The 18,020-nt window shown below is 35.0% G+C and overlaps 1 long non-coding RNA gene across 1 annotated transcript; it reads left to right on the top strand.

Annotated features, from left to right (window-relative positions):
* Positions 1–819: 819 nt before the first annotated feature.
* LOC147654753 (uncharacterized) lies at positions 820–1,979 on the top strand. Its single transcript, XR_015282528.1, has 3 exons — positions 820–1,005; positions 1,490–1,578; positions 1,783–1,979. It is a non-coding gene; the product is annotated as an uncharacterized LOC147654753 (long non-coding RNA).
* The last annotated feature ends 16,041 nt before the right edge of the window (positions 1,980–18,020 follow it).

The following is an 18,020-nucleotide window of genomic DNA, read 5'->3' as shown; positions in this document are numbered from 1 at the left end:
TCCTTGTTGAAAGTATTATGTATTCAATGTGACTATATTGTAATTTAACTGATCTAGTTTAAGACAAAATTTTGTCCAAGGAGATGAACTTCATATAAGCTTGTAGCTATGTTAACATTTTTATAATTTAAGCTGTTTTCTGCCTGTTCAGAAAAACTCAGTTCCTTTTACCTATTGCTCTCCACTAGAAGGTTTTAGATGGTATCTCCTGTCAGTAGCAACTTCATGGATTATCTTCATGAGATCTTTAAATATTGTTTAAGTTTTGAATATTTTAAACCTAGGAATCAGCCCTACAAGTGTAGATGAAAGAATCAGATGAGGCTTTTATGCACACATGCACGAACACATGCACACACACAAAATCTGGTTCTATGAACTGAGTGGGTCCAGGTCACCAGAAAAATACTGAGGTCAAAAGAGCAAAGCCATTTTCTTACATTTTCTTTAGCACAAGTTGCTCCAGACATTCATTTTAGTAGATCAAGCTTGTGGTTTCAAGTGAAAAGATTCACTTTTTAAATTAGTGAAAGCACTTGTAATGAATCCCACACCTTGGAAAGAATTGTCTTGGGTTGCAGTGCAAGATGTAACCAGAAGTATGTATTCTATTACCATCTGTTAAAACCAGGTGGGGCAGTGTTCTTTATCTTTCCTAGGACCCATTCCCCCTCCAGGGGGATCTCTTCTGTTAATGGGCCATTGAGTCTCACTGCATGACTGATAAAATTACATCATCCCATTGGGAGATGCTCCACCCAGGGGGAGGAGCCAAGCATTCCTGCCTGGATATAATCTGAGGCTTAGAACATCACAGTCAGCCTTTCTCCACTGGATTCCCAGAGGAAGACTGGACCCATTTACAGCACCACTGGACCTCCAGGGGAAAACTACACCCTTCTACAGGATCATTGCTTCAACAGAACCACAGCTGTCACTGCAGGAGCACCGCAGCCACCATTTAATTGGACTGCTACCAACACCCTGACCAACAGGCTGTATTCTGTCAGTGGTTTAATTTTTTTTTTTTTTTTATTGGTACTGCATTTTTATTTTAATTTCCTTAGTAAAGAACTGTTATTCTTCTTCCCATACCTATGCCTGAGAGCCCCTTGATTTCAAGATTATAATAATTTGGAGGGGGAGGTGGTTTACATTTTTTTTTATTTCAAGAGAGGTTTCTGCCTTCCTTAGCAGATACCTGTCTTTTCAAACCAAGACAAGAACAAATACAAAAGGCTTTTTCCATTTGGAAATGGAATTTGATGCTGCTGAGCTCGGCAGATAGATTACTTACTCTGGCCATATAGTTATATTAATAAGACAGCCACACGAGAAACTGCTGAATGTTTCTTAAATCAAAGAGAAACTAAAGTCTAAGCAGATGGTTAACCCTGATTTATGGCTGCTGTAGAAAGACAATGGCGGGAAAAATAATTTTTAGATAGGAAAAATAAACTTGTGAGTTTTTGGATCCCTAACTCAATAGGAATTACCATGGTAATCCTACCACAAATATCAAAAGAGGGATACCATGAAAGAAGAATGAAGCCAGCAGGGCTGAATGACCAGAAACAGGTATTGTTTTTTGATGTTTTTTTTATTAGTTTTTGCAAAGGTTCATAACTGGTGAAGTACTAGGAGGGGAAAACAGGAGAAAAGGATACATAAAGTGACCCACACATTGGTGTGGGTCAGTAGCTCTTTCAAAGTAGTTCTGTGTTTAACCATGGTGACTTGGACATTTTTTTCTGCATTTTTCTGATTTGTTCTTGTCATCAGGAAGGACCTGGCAGTTGCCTTGGCATTGGTGAATGAATACTTGGATCTTGTTCTAGACTGGACAGGAGAACTTGGAGAGTGTAACCTAACATCCCTTCATCAGCTCCTTAACAAGAGACACAATCAGGATGATCAACTATTGATTTGCCTGGTAACTAGAAGAACCAAAATTTAAAATAAATGCTGATTGTGTTTTATTGATTTGTTCAGCTGTTTTTTTATTTTTATTTCCCTCAAATTTAATATTTTTAGTGCAGTGATTGATTCAGGACTGATGATAATTCCAGTCAGCCACTAGAAGGTTTTAGCACCTTTCGAAAAGGATGAATGCTGAAATAAACTGCAGTATTTTTACAGGATTAATAGTAAAATTTTTAAGCTTGTTTCATTTTCTTCCTCTTTTCCCCCACTGAACCCATTAATCTGACCTGTTGAACACATAATACATCATTATGAATATACAATATTCCTTCCAAAAATTTTAGTGTAGATTAACTGTTACAACACCACCCCCCTAAATCTCCCATAAAAGCACTATACAGAGCTGCATTGTTTTGTGGTACAACAGAGTGAAAACAAATTCTTCAAAGAATTCTTTATTTGTTTTCACCTGGGAAACCTATCATAGCTTCTTCAGCTGCAGTAAATGAATACTAATTTCATTGTCAGCAGGAATTCAGCCTTTCATTATTTAGATAAATTCACCTCTGTATTATAACTGTAACTCAGTGATGTCATGAACCGAAAATGATGAAAAGCTGGATTCTTTTCAGATATATGAAAGCAGTATCATATAAGAAGCACAAAGCACTTCTACCTGTGGAGTCTACTAATGGCTTCTAGATGAAATGGGAGCAAATTTGCTATGAAGAATCCAGGCTAAAAGTCGAGAAATTGATAAACTTGCAAATCAGGACGGTGCTGGTGTGTAAGTTAATGGGAATAATGAACAGCCTGTTCTAATTATCACCTCCATTCTAATCCTCTCTGCTTTCCTCATTTTAATCACTTCCTGTATAAAAATACAGCTTTTGATCATCTAAGTAAAATTCTTGTTCTCTGATTTTACTTCTACCCTCTCTCTTACATAGATCTTGACCATTAGCTGGGCTAATTCCATATGGGTTCTAGTCATGTATTTAAGCTTTTTTCCTTCCCTCTCAACACACAGCTTCCTTTTATCATAATCTCTGCTCCGACTCTTCAATTTTTCTATATGCCAGCCATTTTTTCTACTACTTCCCTGGTGAAAAGAAAGTTTCACTTACTATTGACTATAAAAATAGTCAATTCTGATCAGTGTAAGGGGATGTCTAGGTAGTATTTGATTATTCAGCTTGCTTTAATTTGCTAATCTGCACTCATTTTTTTGGCATGTCTTGATTTCAGTTTAAGCCCTATCATCCAAAAATAAAATACCTTGAAACACAGCTGCTGTGCAGTGAGGAGCTGTCAAATGAAAAGGCTGTTGGCCATACCTCTCTCTGCAAACCAGGAGTCTCATGAAATACCTTCCTTGCACACTCCAGTTATTGAATAGCAGAAGCTTGCAGTTGAGGGTGTAGAAATGGTTCACTGAGATTACTTGACTGAACTTTAGTTCTAAAGCTTGAAAACATGCTTTGAAAGAGTGGGAGTAGCTGAGTGTATTTCTGCTTGGTTTAGTTTGGTTGGATTTGTTTTTTAAGTAAAGGTTGAGAATTACTTTAACCATAAAAACTAGAATTATTAAGCAAGGCTTACTGAACCACACCAAAATATTATGATCTCTGCCTTCAACAGAGAGCAACTAGGATGAAGAATGAAAAGGAACACAGAGAATCTGGGTGTAATCTCTCTTATTTGACAATGAAACCTCTAAGAGAGACAACTTACTGCTTTAGAGAATCTACTTAATGTCATGCCTTTAAAAAGATTCTGTTGTAATAAGCCCCAACAGTGAGTATGTGATCATCAGATTTAAATAGCTGTTATACTGCCTATTTGAACAGAAGGGGCAAAACTACAAGAAAAATACATCTTTATGGTGAGAAAAAGGCATGGCAAAAAAACCCAGGATGCCAATAGCAACTTCCATATCCCAGGAATGGCTGCATCCTCCACTAGCTATATCACTAAGAGTATATGCTGATGAACACCTACCTATTTGTGCACAACATGAATGACAGAATAGAGAACTTTTTCCTGAGTACAGGGTGGAAAAAACCTCAAAGTGCCTGCTGCCACTTTTCCTAATGATTACTGCTGTCATTTTATATAGCAGGTTTATCTGGAGGCTACTGTCAAGTGTCAGAATCCTGTTGTGCAAACACTGCAGAAAAATACAATCAAAAATATTTCTTTCTCCAACTTCTTAATAAAAATGTGCACGTTTCACCCTACCCCCCTTTGTCTAAGCACATAATGTCAGAAATAGCATTTCAAAGTCTGAAGGACCTTATTGTGGCCAAGACAAAAGGCATGGTCTCTTCTTCCTCAGAACAGCAATTTGCCTTTCAGTGCCCAGGTACCACCTTTCCTCAGTATTCAAACCTACATTATAGAGAGGAAGCTAACATAAGCACACTTCCCAGGTAGTTTGTGTTCTTTGACTTCACTTAGATTAGGAGCTATTCATAAAGACCATTATTACTCCAGTAGTGAATGAATGTAATTTTAAGGTCTTTAAAAGCATTGTGTTAGGCATGGTTTGAATAATTCTGAGGGGGGAAAAAAAGTGTTCCTGATGAATCATAGTTTTTAAGGCCTCCAGATAAACCTGCTATATAAAAACAAAGTGAACATATAACTTCAATGTAATTTTCTTAAGTATTTTAGGATCAACTTAATAACTGAATTATAAAAATAATTTCATTCTGTTGCTCTGAAAAACGTCCTCTTTTTTTTTGTTTGTTTACCTCACATACTTCTAATCAATTCATCTCAGTTCTGCTTCCTAGAATAACAGATTAGTTGTTTCGGTTTGTTTTCACTTGACTCTATTCAGAGCCACCACCTTTTGGCAAAGTTGTTGATATCATATGCTTGATGAGGTTGCTGGAAAAGAACTGTTTTGTGAAGGCTGCTGTAGTTGCTAGGAATGTCAAAAAGGGAGAAAATTTTCCATGCTGCTAAAGCATAAAAGCTGCTAGAGTTCTGCCTGGATGAATTACATTGATTTAAATATATTTGAGCTCTTTTCCCTCCCCATATTGTTGACTGTAATTTCAGTTTGGTTTTCCGCTACAGGATATTCTTACACTAATTGCATACCATCAAACAAGTATTTTCTCTTAATATTAATTACACAAATAGTGAAACAGAAGATAATGGGAAATATCAACATAAAAACTACCATCAACTGAAAGATTGGAAACAGGCTGTTTTAAAGATCTGCTTCAAAATTTTGTTAAAGTCTGTTTATGAATGATGAGAAAGAAAACAAGAACTGTTATTTCTAAATTCTACAGAAAATTTAATTGTGTGAAAGTAAAATAAACTAGTGTCTCACACACACTCTGGAAAGGAGATATGACAAAATAAAATGCAACTGAAAAAACAGAAAATTTGGGACTGGAGAAACTACAACAAAATGGATGGAGATGACATGAGTTTCAGTGAAAAGGACCCAAACTTTTCAAAATTACTCCAATATAAATACTGAAATCAGGGAAGAAATGTGAATAAAGAGACAGGACAAGAATTTGAAGAAATTAAATGCTAAAAAAAAAAATGGGGGAAAATTCTGACACCCACTGAAAACAATAAAAGTGAATGTGAAGTGCAGGGAAATGGATAGAAGTTTTCCTAATTAGTCCTCATTGAAATTGCAAGATTTCACCCCCTTTCCTGAAAGGAAATTCTTTCTTTTTCGGGAAAGGAAATGAAATCTTGAAACTAGAGAGTTCATGAGTTGTAATGAAAAGGACCCAAACTTTCCAAAATTACTCCATTTTAAATAATGAAATCAGGGAAGAAATGTAAGCAAAGAAACAGGAGACATTTGTGTTATCTTACTTCACAGGTGTCAGTTAAGTCACAGCTTGATACCTCCCTGCAGATTTACAGTGCTACAAGTCTTTCAGCCTTAATACAGCTACGGCTTAGCATAGACAAAATTTATGATTTCATTAGGACAACTCAGTTATGGAAAATCAGAACCATGTGAGTGGTTTTTTTTATTTCAGCTACCCTCAGTATATAATTTTTTTCTTCCTCTGACATCACTTGGTTTTATACTACTGGTGTTTATATTTTGTTTTGTGATATAAAAAGTAATTTCATTTACTTTTTAATAACTCTGCAAAGTGCCTGTGAAGACTTCTTTAATGTAGTTGCTGGCAGCACAACTGTACCACTGTAGCTGTAAATGCCAGAGTTCTTAGACAAGTAAAAGTAGAGAGAGATGCAAGCCTATGTCTAAGTCTAAAACCCACATCTTGTTATTTGATCGGTTGTAAGCCACACCTTGAAATGTTTAGGCGAGGAAAATATATTATTGCTTCAATGACAAGTTATACCCCGCTAGGTAATTCATATGAGAAAAGCAATTAGAGTTTTGACCTAAATGTTTAATGTTTCAGGTTTTTTCAAAACTGCATTTGGTTATAAATTAGAACTTATCATTTCAGACCAAGTTTAATTTCCACGAACTTTATAAATACCAGAAAAAGTGGGGAGCTGAGATCATATGCCTACCCACTGTTCATCCAAGACAGATTTCAGGATACAATGAAGTAGATGGAGATTTTTCTCACACTCAAATCTCTCTTTCTGTCTGTCAGTGTGCCACACGGTAATGCTTTAATCTGTCACACACCTTCACCAAGACTATGAGTCAGTGCTGAGCTGTCCACCCACTGTTTTCCTGCAGTGCTATCCTTAGGTATGCAGAGAAACAGCAATTAAACAGACTGGGTTGGCTCAGGATCCCTGTGAGGAAAGGCTGAGAAGAAGGGAAGAAGTACCCCAGGAATCAAAGCAGATCATTGATAACTGTGAATAGCTGGATTTAATCAGAATTTATAAAAAGTTCTCAGCAGGAGTGTATCATACAGACTTAGGAAAAAAAAAAATGTATCTCTCTTCCAACCAAGGAAGATCCACTGGAAACAAAACACTGGAAGAAGTTTTAAGCTCTTGAACTACTCAGAAAACAACTACGAAGAGGGAGCAAGAGTGAAAGTATGTTTGATTTGTAAAATTTGTTTATTTTCTTGGTCACCATGGATCAAGCCATGAAGTGATGGAATGCTCTGGAATGGTGGACCATGAAGACTTTAGATAAAGCATTGATGTTGCTAATAGTGAAAAGCAGGTTTTTTTTTTATTCAACATTACAGCATTTTCTGACTTCAGAGATTTCTGTTGATGAACTTGGCTCTTTAGAAAAGACTGAAGACTGACACATTGTTTGCCATGAGATGAGTTTATGTCTGAGATGTTTGAAAATATGATATAATGATATATGATGAAAGTAAATTATAGATTTTATTTTCTGAAGAATATGAATAGTAAAGGGCAGACAGAACACCAAATATCAGTATTGACACGAAGTTTTGTTAGCAAAAATTATACTCAGAAATTTTCTCATAATGACATCTGTCACATAGAAAGTGGAGATTTCCATGGAACTTGCTATTGGGTTTCTCAGTCAGTGTTCTTGACCAGTCTCTCTGCATCCTTTTACAGGAACCCTTCACTGAACAGTCCTTCTGTACAGCAGAGTGGCTTGACTGACTTATTCAGGGAAAATCATCAACAGCATATGAGAAACCCCTCAGTGGGCCTTCCACTTTATTTGAGAATGTTGCCCACTTCTGGTGCTTGCCAGCACCTCCACACTAACTGCCTGTGGAAAAACACTCTTCATAAATATAAAATTGAATTATAAAATAGCTCTAATTGCCAATAAAAGTATTTAGCGTGAATACATTGTGGTTCTTACCCAACAGGTGTGCATTAATATTACAATTAGGATACAGTGAACCAAGTTCATCCGAGGAGAGCAATTTCACCAAAGTTGTTGGCTCAGCAGCAAGACATCTTCTCCCATCTCCCCTGGCTGACAGGTGCTATGCGGTTTCTCGGCTGTGAAGTCCCACCAGGTTCCCCTCCCTGCAAGGATTTCAGCAGAGCCTGGCTGGGATCCACCCTCTGTTCCATCCACTTTATCCTAGCAGGTGCTTAGGGCTGCAGACTGCCTGTGTGGGGACTCATCATGGAATAGGTTTTGAGCAAGCCAACTGCATTCCATCCAGGGAACAGAAGTTGTATTTCATCCTGAAATTCCTGTGCCATTCTAACTTCTGTTAAAATGAGAATAGAACTTCTCAATTTCCTCTGATTTTACCCCCAGCCATATTTCCAGCACATCTAATAAACTTTAAAAACGAGTTTTTAAAGCTTTTCTGATTTTAGGAAAATGGAAGTTAAACATCTTTTTTTTCCATCCATCTGTAATTTCACGTACTTGCACATTAGTTCCATGCACTTTCAAACCTAAAAAATATATTCATGATTTTAATTTCAGAAATCACTTGGGTAGGTGTGGATGTCATCTGATAAAAGGATGAGAAATGAGTAATATAAAGCCAAAAGTAACTTGACCTTAATCAATCTGCTGAATAAACTGCCTTATCCTTTTAGAATTTAAAAGGAAAATTGAAAGAGGAACTTCAACTTAAACAGATAAAAGAGTAAATAAGTCTTGACATTTTTATGTATATGAATATTATTTATAGTCCTAATTAGATCATGGAAACAAAATTTTTATACATGTACATGCACACATGTAAAAATGTAGAAAAAACATTAGCAGACAAGATTTCTGTGGTAGTTTGAAACTTTTTTTATATCCTTACATCAGGAAGAAATTTAATCTTTGTACATAAACAGAACCACTGTGGAAGTTTAAGTAGGATTTCAAATTTTCTAAAAAAATCTGTTTTCATGCTTTTACCTGGTTTTTATTCTTGCATCTGCATCAAAATGTGAAATATCACTTCTAATACATGTTTAATTTCTTTGTCATTTCTTCAGGTATGACATTTGCATTTATGTTTGATTCATCCACTTAGAGAAGAGGGTATTTCTGAAGTGATTTAGGAAAGTCATAACTCAGTTAGAAGCCTGTCTTTTACATGGGGTATTAATGATGTACCAAATCCTCCAGGCTAGTGCCCCTGTACTCAAATTAAATCCTCTATTGGAAATGTATGAATCACTCAAACATGCATAAAAACTCTTGGATTAACTGGTAAGCAAAAGCGAGGTCATACACAGTTAAAAATTTTACCCCTGATTCTGAGTAGCCACAAGAACCCATTGCAATCTCTGAATGCACCAGGTGCAGAAATGAGGCTTTACTGTGCTGTGCATCTTTAATTCTGGTCACACACTTTATATATCTCAGCAGCAATGAGTGACTGCTTATTGGTGTTTTAAATTTAGATTTAATAAGCAATGGTCCCTGTCAGTTTTGTCACTCCTCGCTGAAAGATCAAGAGCTATCACACAAACCATTACTAAGGGAAGATTAAAAGAGACTCAAGCAATGCAGAGAATTTAAAAGACTAAAATCTAAACAAAATCAGATAACCAGATGAAAAGACAACCAGTAGAGAGACATCAGAACTATGACAACAAAGATACAGGTAGTGGCATAGTCAGGGACTAAATTAAAGTGGAGGTGCTTGAGTCTTAGAAGAGAAAAGTACAGGGTTGGTGGGAGCAGAAGAACAAAGAAAATATCAGCAGAGATGAAGAAAGATGGATCAAAGGAAAGAAAATAAATATACAAGACATAAAAGAGAGAAGCTACAGATCAAGACTAATATTTCAGTATACAGTCAAGTCATCAGACAAACACCTTCTTAAATACTGAAATGATACTGGAGATAAAAAAATCTATCGTCCTAGAAGCTTTAGTAGAAATCAGTATAAACAGAATAGAAATTATTTAAAGTGCTTCCACAGTCAGGTCTCCACAATTTCATAATAAAAATATATATTATCATTTTAAGGCATGCTAAGCTAAGGAACTGAGAGACAATGCCACGTGGTACACTGTCAGTAAGACCTACCACAGAAACATAAGGTTTAGCAGAGATAAAGGGAAGGACCTCTTTTTATCACAAAAGTATTGTATATTTGAGCATAGCACATGTGGGGTGTTTGCAGAGTGCAGGTGCTCTCCAAACAGCAGCCACTTTAAAGGCAAAATGATAACAATGTCTGCGTATACAAGGAAGCAAATTCTTGAAATATTCCATTCTCTTCCTGCTGAATTAAAAACAAATTGAGAACATCCAAAGTGAAAATAACTTCTTAACTAGATTCCATTAGATTTCCCATAGGAGGGGAAGGAATATTTTGCAAAAGAGAAATGAGAATAATTCCTCATATAAATCAAATACATGAAAGAAAATTAAAACAGGTTTTCCATACACACTAATGATAGGATGTTTGTGGGGTTTTGAGATTAGCTCTTTTTTAAATTTTTTTTTAACCTTGTCAGCTCTATATATAGAAGTGGCTAAAAATTAAATGCCTTGTATCAAACATGCAGATAGATTTTGCAAGTAATATTTATAATATGAGACTAAAAAAAAAAAACAACAGGAAAAACTTGTCAGATGTTTCATTCCCTATTTTTATATTTTACAATGTATTTATCAGTAGTCATTAAGAGATGCTTTTTTCTTCACTGACCCTCTTGTGAGAACTGTAAGATAATGTTTCTTATGCAGTTTAGTAGAGAAACACCCTGCTGCTCCTCAGAAAATTGTTCTAGATTACTAATTACTTTTAAGATTGCCCAGAATTATTAGAATATACGTTGTCAGGAAGATCACACAGCTTGTTTTTCAGTTGTGACTCTGAACTTCTTATTCTTAGCATCAGAGAAAAATTGAGAGTTAAAGAATGGATTTTTGACGATTCAGTCATAGGCAATAAAATAAAATTAATTATAGACTGTTTCTGTAGAAAAAGAGAAGAAAACAAAAAAAGTTGTTGTTTTTCCCTAGCTATGATTTAGATAAGACCCTTGAGAGTATCAATTAATCCTGAGGCTGGAAATGGGCTTTAGAATGTCTTTCAGACTACTGTTTGTTAAGTTTGTGAGTAAGGATATCCACAGAGGAGGGTGTGGCAAACACTCCAGCTATGCATGAAGTTCTGGTGAGCTCCTTGATACCTTGAATTCAACCAGAGATTGCATTTGATAATTCCTATTCACTGGTTGGCATTTCTTCCTCCCCTACCTACTGATTTTGGTGGTTATCAAACTTGTATATGTCATACTATCTGTGGAATGATATTTTGCTGGAGGCTCTAAGGAATGCACCGGGGACCTGAAGAATCTTTAAAAGGATCCTAATTCTCCACTTCATAAATTTACTATAACCTTGAAGGTAAAACATATTCATTTTGAAAAAAAACTTAGCCTAAACCAAATTATGATGAATGCAAATGAACATTTTTCTTTTCATCAATTAGAGCAGACAACAAAGAGAGTGTTAGAAAAACACAGGTGAGAAAAGAACAAAAAAAAATCCCAGAAAAAAAATAAACAAAACCCGCAACAAAACCACAACTGCTTAATACAAGATGGGATTTGGCAAATAGTCTTCTGATTTTTTTTTCTTTGTTTGTTGTTTGCTTGTTTTACATCAAGAGGTGCTGGTCCCTTTTGACATCAGCAAGAAAGACAGTCTGTAAGATGCCTTGAAAATGCTATTTATTAGAGCTAACATTATAAAGAGAAAATGATACAGATAATCTTATGTCCCCTTGGATTTGGGAACCCTGGGAGATACAGCCTTGAATGAGCCTCTTAATCATGTGCAGCATGCTGTGTAGACCCTGTCCATAGAAGTCTCCAATTTCAGTCATTTGAGTGGTTATACGATTTTCTTACAAGGAAACAACTTCATCCAGCATTTCTACAGTCAAAAAGCAACAATGTAAAATAATTCATTTATTGCTGCACTTTCAGCTCAAAGCAAGGCCATGCAGATGGCATAATCACTGGTACCAACTGGGAGATCCCTTGCAGGCTCCTCTGCTGCAGAGAGGTCACTGAGCTTGTCCTGCAGCCACAGGAGCTGTGCAGCACAATGCAGCCTGAAGGCCACTCTGGACAGCACAGACCTGGGCATAATCCAGGCAGCTGACACGTAGATCAGCAGCTCCATGAGGCACAACTCTTCTCCAGTCAGGATCACTGCACTTGCCTTACAACCCTTTCTGAATACCCTTGCAGGATCTCTACTTTCCTTCCAAACCTACATAACAAGCTGCTCCTAAAGGAAGGGATCTTCTGTTGATGAAGCCTGCTAACTTTTTTAATGACTCGGGGTTTTTTTTTAGTCCTAGGGGACAAAACAGATCTAATTCTTTTTCTGAAATGTACAGTTTTAATTTTCTTCAGTTTTAGAAAAGCAATGCCTATTTCCTTATTTGATATTGATAGGTCATACTTCTATGTTACTGGTCAATTTCATGTTTCATTTTGGTTTTCTTTTTTTTTCTGGACACTTTTGACACTGTTCACAACATTTTTGAAGTTCAGATTCTAAAAAGTGTTCAGATTCAACATTACTGATACTGAGCAGAAGTAAATTTAGAAAAGTATTTTGAGGATTCTTTCCCTAGATACTTTTCCTGCTTATCTTCTACCTTCTCAGTTACTCCTGTGTATGCCATGTGTATCCAAATTATTACGGAATCATAGACTGGTTTAGATTGGAAAGGACTTTAAAAATCATCGAGTTCCAATCCCCCTGTCATGGGCAGGGACATTTCCATTAACTCTCCATTTAAAGTACAGATTTTCTTACATGTCTGTGCTGTATTTTATTCTAATTTTCATTCATTTCTCCAATTTCAGGTCTTCAGTTTTTCCATAGAAGGGTATTAAATGCATGAATGTCAAACACGTTCCCAGTGTATTTCTACTTCTGCTTCTTTTTCCCTTCTTATTGAAATATAAACATTGAATTTATTCTCCTCAAATGACCCTAAATCCTGATGTACCTGCCATGTGTGAGCCCTCAAACAGAGGTAATAGTAGTCCTAATACTTTCCTGACCACTGCTTAAGTAATTTTGCACAATACTTATTGGATCATGGTAATTTCATATTGTGTGAATTCATATGTTTCCTTCTCTGTTCTTTGATACAGGCTTTCCTTCTTCTATATAATAGAAAATTTAAAAAAAATTCACGCTTGATCACCTGTCAGATTTTTTTATCCTATACTCCTGATGTCTTCACTCAAATTTATCATCAAATACCTGCAAATATTTTATTCCTTTTTAATGGGAAGGCAATCCTAGTTCAGTAATAATAATTTAATGCCGAGAAAGAAACACTTGGCTAGTGTCAATACATGTAAAGCCATCCCCTTCTTTGGAGGATGCATGTGTGCCTACCTGAACTTTTAAAGTACCAACAAGAGCTTTAACTCTTGTTCCTTCTCTCTGGTCATTTGATCTTAGTGTGACTCCTGGCACCATCACAGATAGTGATACTTGATGTTCCAGCATCAGTGCTTGGAAGAAAATTTGTTAATCCATTGTGAAGAAAACAGTACTTTTCTTATAATAGTAGATTCCAATATCAAATAATGGCTTGTATTTTTATATGATCTACAGATAGCTATGGTTGATGCAAACCTATAAAATAAAAAAAGAGTAGCACTGTGTTTTATTAAGAACCATTACTTAAAATCAGATATGGAGTCATACTCTGAGATGATAGTAAATTAGTAGGGCTTACCTTTATGAAAATGAGATCATTTTCTTATCAGATTGTAAAAGATTATTCTCATTTGTTAATAATTTTATAGTTTATAAAACTCCAGGTTTGATTAGCATTGTACTTCTAATAAGAGCTGACACATAATGCAATTAATTTCAAAATAGTTATATAGAAGAGGTAAAATAACACTATAAATTTATGAAGAACATAATTATATTTTACTTTTTTATGGTTCTTACATATTTCTAGCTTATTTCTAGAAAACTTAAAATTAAGTGGTGTCAGCTTTTGACTTCTAGTTTCATAGTATAAACTTCAGCTGTTGGAGATATTTGCAGAAATTAGGAACTGTACTAGAGCTAGTTGAATTCTCTTATCTGAATTGCCCAGTGATACATAGAGCTGTGCACTTTTCAGTATTCAAAGTTTAAATTTCACTGAAATGCAGGAAGGAAGTTCATTATAGTTCGGTTCAGCTTTTTTTAAATTTCTATGATTTGGATGGGTGATTTGTTTTAAATGTCTTTTAAAGAATCACATTTTTCCTACTCCTATGAAAAATTAGAAAGGGATTAAACAATTATGGTGAAAACAGTCTCAATGCTATGGTAATACCTTGAAATTGCAGATGAAGTCAGTAGTATTGAAACCCTTCAGAGGTTATCTAATTCAAAGTCTTAAGTCAATATCTATAATGAATAATAAAAGGATGTCAGGTGTGGAACATTAGTAAGTATGTTATTACTTGGATTTTCTGTCTGAAATTTGACATTTACACATGATCAGAGATTATTCATTATAAATCTCTCTTTTAAGTACTTATTGGTTTTCTAAAGGCACCATAATGAAGAGCCTTCTTAAGAACTTGTGGAGGGGGATTTTTCCTAAAATTTCTAGAAGAGAGTGTTGTTGAACTGAGGGATAATATATAAGTGTTTTAGAGGATGAAGCAGACAAGTGAAAACAAATTTTTTATGGAAATTCATCTTGCCATGCCGTAGGAAGAGAATGACAACTGCAGATAATCTTGTAAACTCCACCAGTAGATGAACAAAAATGAAAGATTTCTGAATATATTTAAATTAAGAATAAGAAGCTGAAATTTTTTGCAGAGATTAGGTGGTTTTCCTGGGAAAGCAAATTGGAAAATATTACAGAAAAAATAATGGGAATATTGTCAACATTCATGTTTATATTTTTGGTGCATGATTGCATGGATATGAATGGAATAAAAGTTAAAGAACACCAGCACTTTGCACATCTGATAAGGAACATACATTTTAATTACACAGAGATCAATTACTGTAAATGAGCACCATAATAACTTGGACGTGTGGAGTAAGGGACTGAGAAGAATAACATTCATAACTTCATTATTGACATGATAAATGTGTCTGGATAGAGAAGATCACTTTTGAGTTTGAGCTTGGTGTGACACCAGACTGGCGAGGCTTGCGAGATAGCTCCATGACTCCCTTCAGGAGCAGCATTTGACTGATATTTCCTAAAACAGCAGATGTTTGCTGTTCTTGTTTCAGATTAATGACATTGAGAACAGAAAAAAAAAAAAAAAAAAAAGTGTTATCTCAGGTTATCAAAACTTAATCAGATATTAAGGTGCCCACAAAGACGTTAGAAGGAAACGGAAAAAGTAGAGATTAGCAAAACAAATTACAGCATAACAAAGAGCAGTATTACATAAAGAAAGAAAACAGGAGAGTAAAATCAATGTCTGTAAGCAAGTTTTTGGGATAAAAGGTCAAATGGGAGGAGAATGATTCCCAAAACAGATGCTAAAGGATTGTCCTAGGTGATGGCTAAATCAGAAAGGCAAATTATCATATTGTCAGTATAGTGGGAACATTTGAGTTCTGACAAGACCGAATTAGCAACTAGCAGATATGGGTTTGATATGGACAGAAGGATAGAAATTTCTGCTCTCCCTACTAGAGCAGAGAATATGACAGACTAGCACAGAAAGAATGAGTGACTGAAAAATATTATGGAGGAGATATTTAAGGAATAGCTATAAATAATAGCATAAAATAAGTAGATTTTGCTCTTAGATCTTTCAGTTTGCATTTATTCCAGAACAAACTTAATTTGTCTTCAACTATGTGTGCCTTGAAAAGAATTTATGTTAGCTCTTCCTAATAAGATGTTTTTATATACTTTTTTGCAAGTGACAAAACTAAGTTTTTGCTTGGCTACTAGAGTGCTAAATAACCCTAGAACAGTATTTCTATAGAAAGTGCTTTACAAACCATTTCATAAGAAATGGGCAATTTCTTTTTCATACCAGTTTTTTTTTTTCAAGTTGTAGTTAGTAGAGGTACTAGGTGTACTGCAATTAATCCTAAAGGTGGGGAACTGAAACCAAACTCTTCTTTGTGGTGCATTTGTTTACAATGGCCTGATTTTAACATGTCTAATTCATTTCACAAAAACTGCCTTATAATAAGATGTCCCTGTTTAAGACATAAAAGTAGCTGTAAGTTATTTTTTTAATATTAATACCTAACTTTTGAAACATTATCCATTTTCTGACAAGTAGATTTTTTTGCTGATTTTTGTTCATTCATCTGTTGAATAAAGGGTTGAATTTTGAAGACTGAGCTAAATTCTGAACTGAAAATAATAAAAGTCTGAAATACATAAGTTTTTACACTTGCACAGTCTATGCCAATCATTTAAAGGAAGCCAGGTAGAGAAAGTCTGAAAATTTTGGTGCTGGCAGTCTTTCAAGCTTTTACTGACAGTGTAATTTGCTATTAATAGAAGTCTACCCTTACTGGTAGAAAAACTGCTACAGGTTAGGTAAACTCTAGGAACATAAAATTCTCAAGTGTTAAAATTTGAACCTGTTTTGGGCTCAGGAAACATGAAAATAAATAATTAACATGGTTTAAAATCCTATTCCCATCTTGGGGTGGAAAAAGGATTCTCAGTCAATACCAAAAACTCTCCAAAATTTCATCTTTCTTTGGATTACAGAGAAATTTTTCATTCCGGTCATGGAAAATGCATGATAGTGGAATTTCTTTAAGGTTAAACTTTATGAATGCTGGAATGATTAAAAGAAAAAAAAAAAGACATAAAAGTAATGATATTTGTATATGCTAGGATTGTTTTTTATGAGTTCCTGACTACCTTTGTCAACATCACTATCTTTGTCTTTTCTAACAATCTGAACAGCTGCAATTATGCATTAAATAGTATGCCCTTGGTTGCCACAAAAGGCATGATCTTGTCAGTGGATTAGATATACTTTACCATAAAATCTTTAATTTCTAGTGACTGAATCTTTTGTAACCATTATTAAAAGTCTCATGATCCATTTCTTTCAAATTGCCTGAACTGTACAGACTTTTGTTTTCTAGGAAGTTACATAAGGTTGTCATAGGCTCATTTTCTGTGAAAAGTAACACATGCAAACCTTGAGATGCACCTTTGTGTAAACTTTTGCAATGATTTGTGGGTTAAAGTTCCTTTTTGTCCAGAAATTGCCAGAAATGCAGTTTGTGAGCTGTGTGCACTGCCTTTGTGGCATTTTTCTATTTTTAGCTCTTCTATGACAGAAAAGTCATCAGGCCAGAAGAAAGCCTCTCAGACATTAGTTAAATTCAATCCAAAGTGGGATTTGTATATGTGCCATAAGGCATTTTGTTACCTTCTTGGCATCTGAGCTGATGTAGTGCTAAATCCAGAAGCTGCATCAAGATTACTTAAAACATAAGCACTTGCATTTTTAAGAACTCAGTCCATGAATAAAGTACATGTTGTGTGCTGCTACTTTACATCAGAGTTACAGAGAGACACCTAACATGTCTCCTCCAGTATAACAGAAAATCAATGTATATATTAACATTAGTTTCCCAGAGCTCAGTGAGTACCTAAATGTAAACTCTGAAAATGTGCAATCTTGTGAGGAAAGAAATAAAAGAAAGGAGTTTGCTTCTGAACAATGAATAAGAAATGCAGAAAGATTAGTTCTTAATGGGTGTTTACCTGGAGTTGTTTCTAGAATAAGGAGCATAAAAGAGGAATGATTAAGCCCAGTAGGTATCATCTATATCCAACTGGTCATTAATGTGAGTATGTAGCATATGAAAAGAAGTTTAAAAAAATAAAATAAAATTTAAAAATTATGCATCCTCATCTGAGAAGCCTACAATCTAGAAAAAATAACCCATTACATAAAGCAGCAAATATTTTTGTGATGTTCTTTTGTTTTCTTTCTTTTTTCTTTTTTAATTCTTAGCAACTTCATTATGTCTCATTGCTTTTGATGCTATAAACTAGCAAAAAATGTGCCTACTTGATATTTTTCTCACAAAATAATGCAAAAAGAAAATAACAAATTGTCTCCTGTGACTCAAGCTTTACTTTTGAAAATGATCTTTTAGTTGAATTTCTAATGGTATGCAAGTTTTCACAGGATGTTCAAAACAGATATTAGCACCAAATAGAGAAAAAATAATTCTGTTTTCTAC

The sequence above is a fragment of the Cyanistes caeruleus genome, chromosome 2 (genome assembly GCF_971803275.1).
Source record: "Cyanistes caeruleus chromosome 2, bCyaCae1.hap1.1, whole genome shotgun sequence".
NCBI lineage: Eukaryota > Metazoa > Chordata > Aves > Passeriformes > Paridae > Cyanistes > Cyanistes caeruleus.
This window is presented reverse-complemented; position numbering and strand designations above follow the sequence as displayed.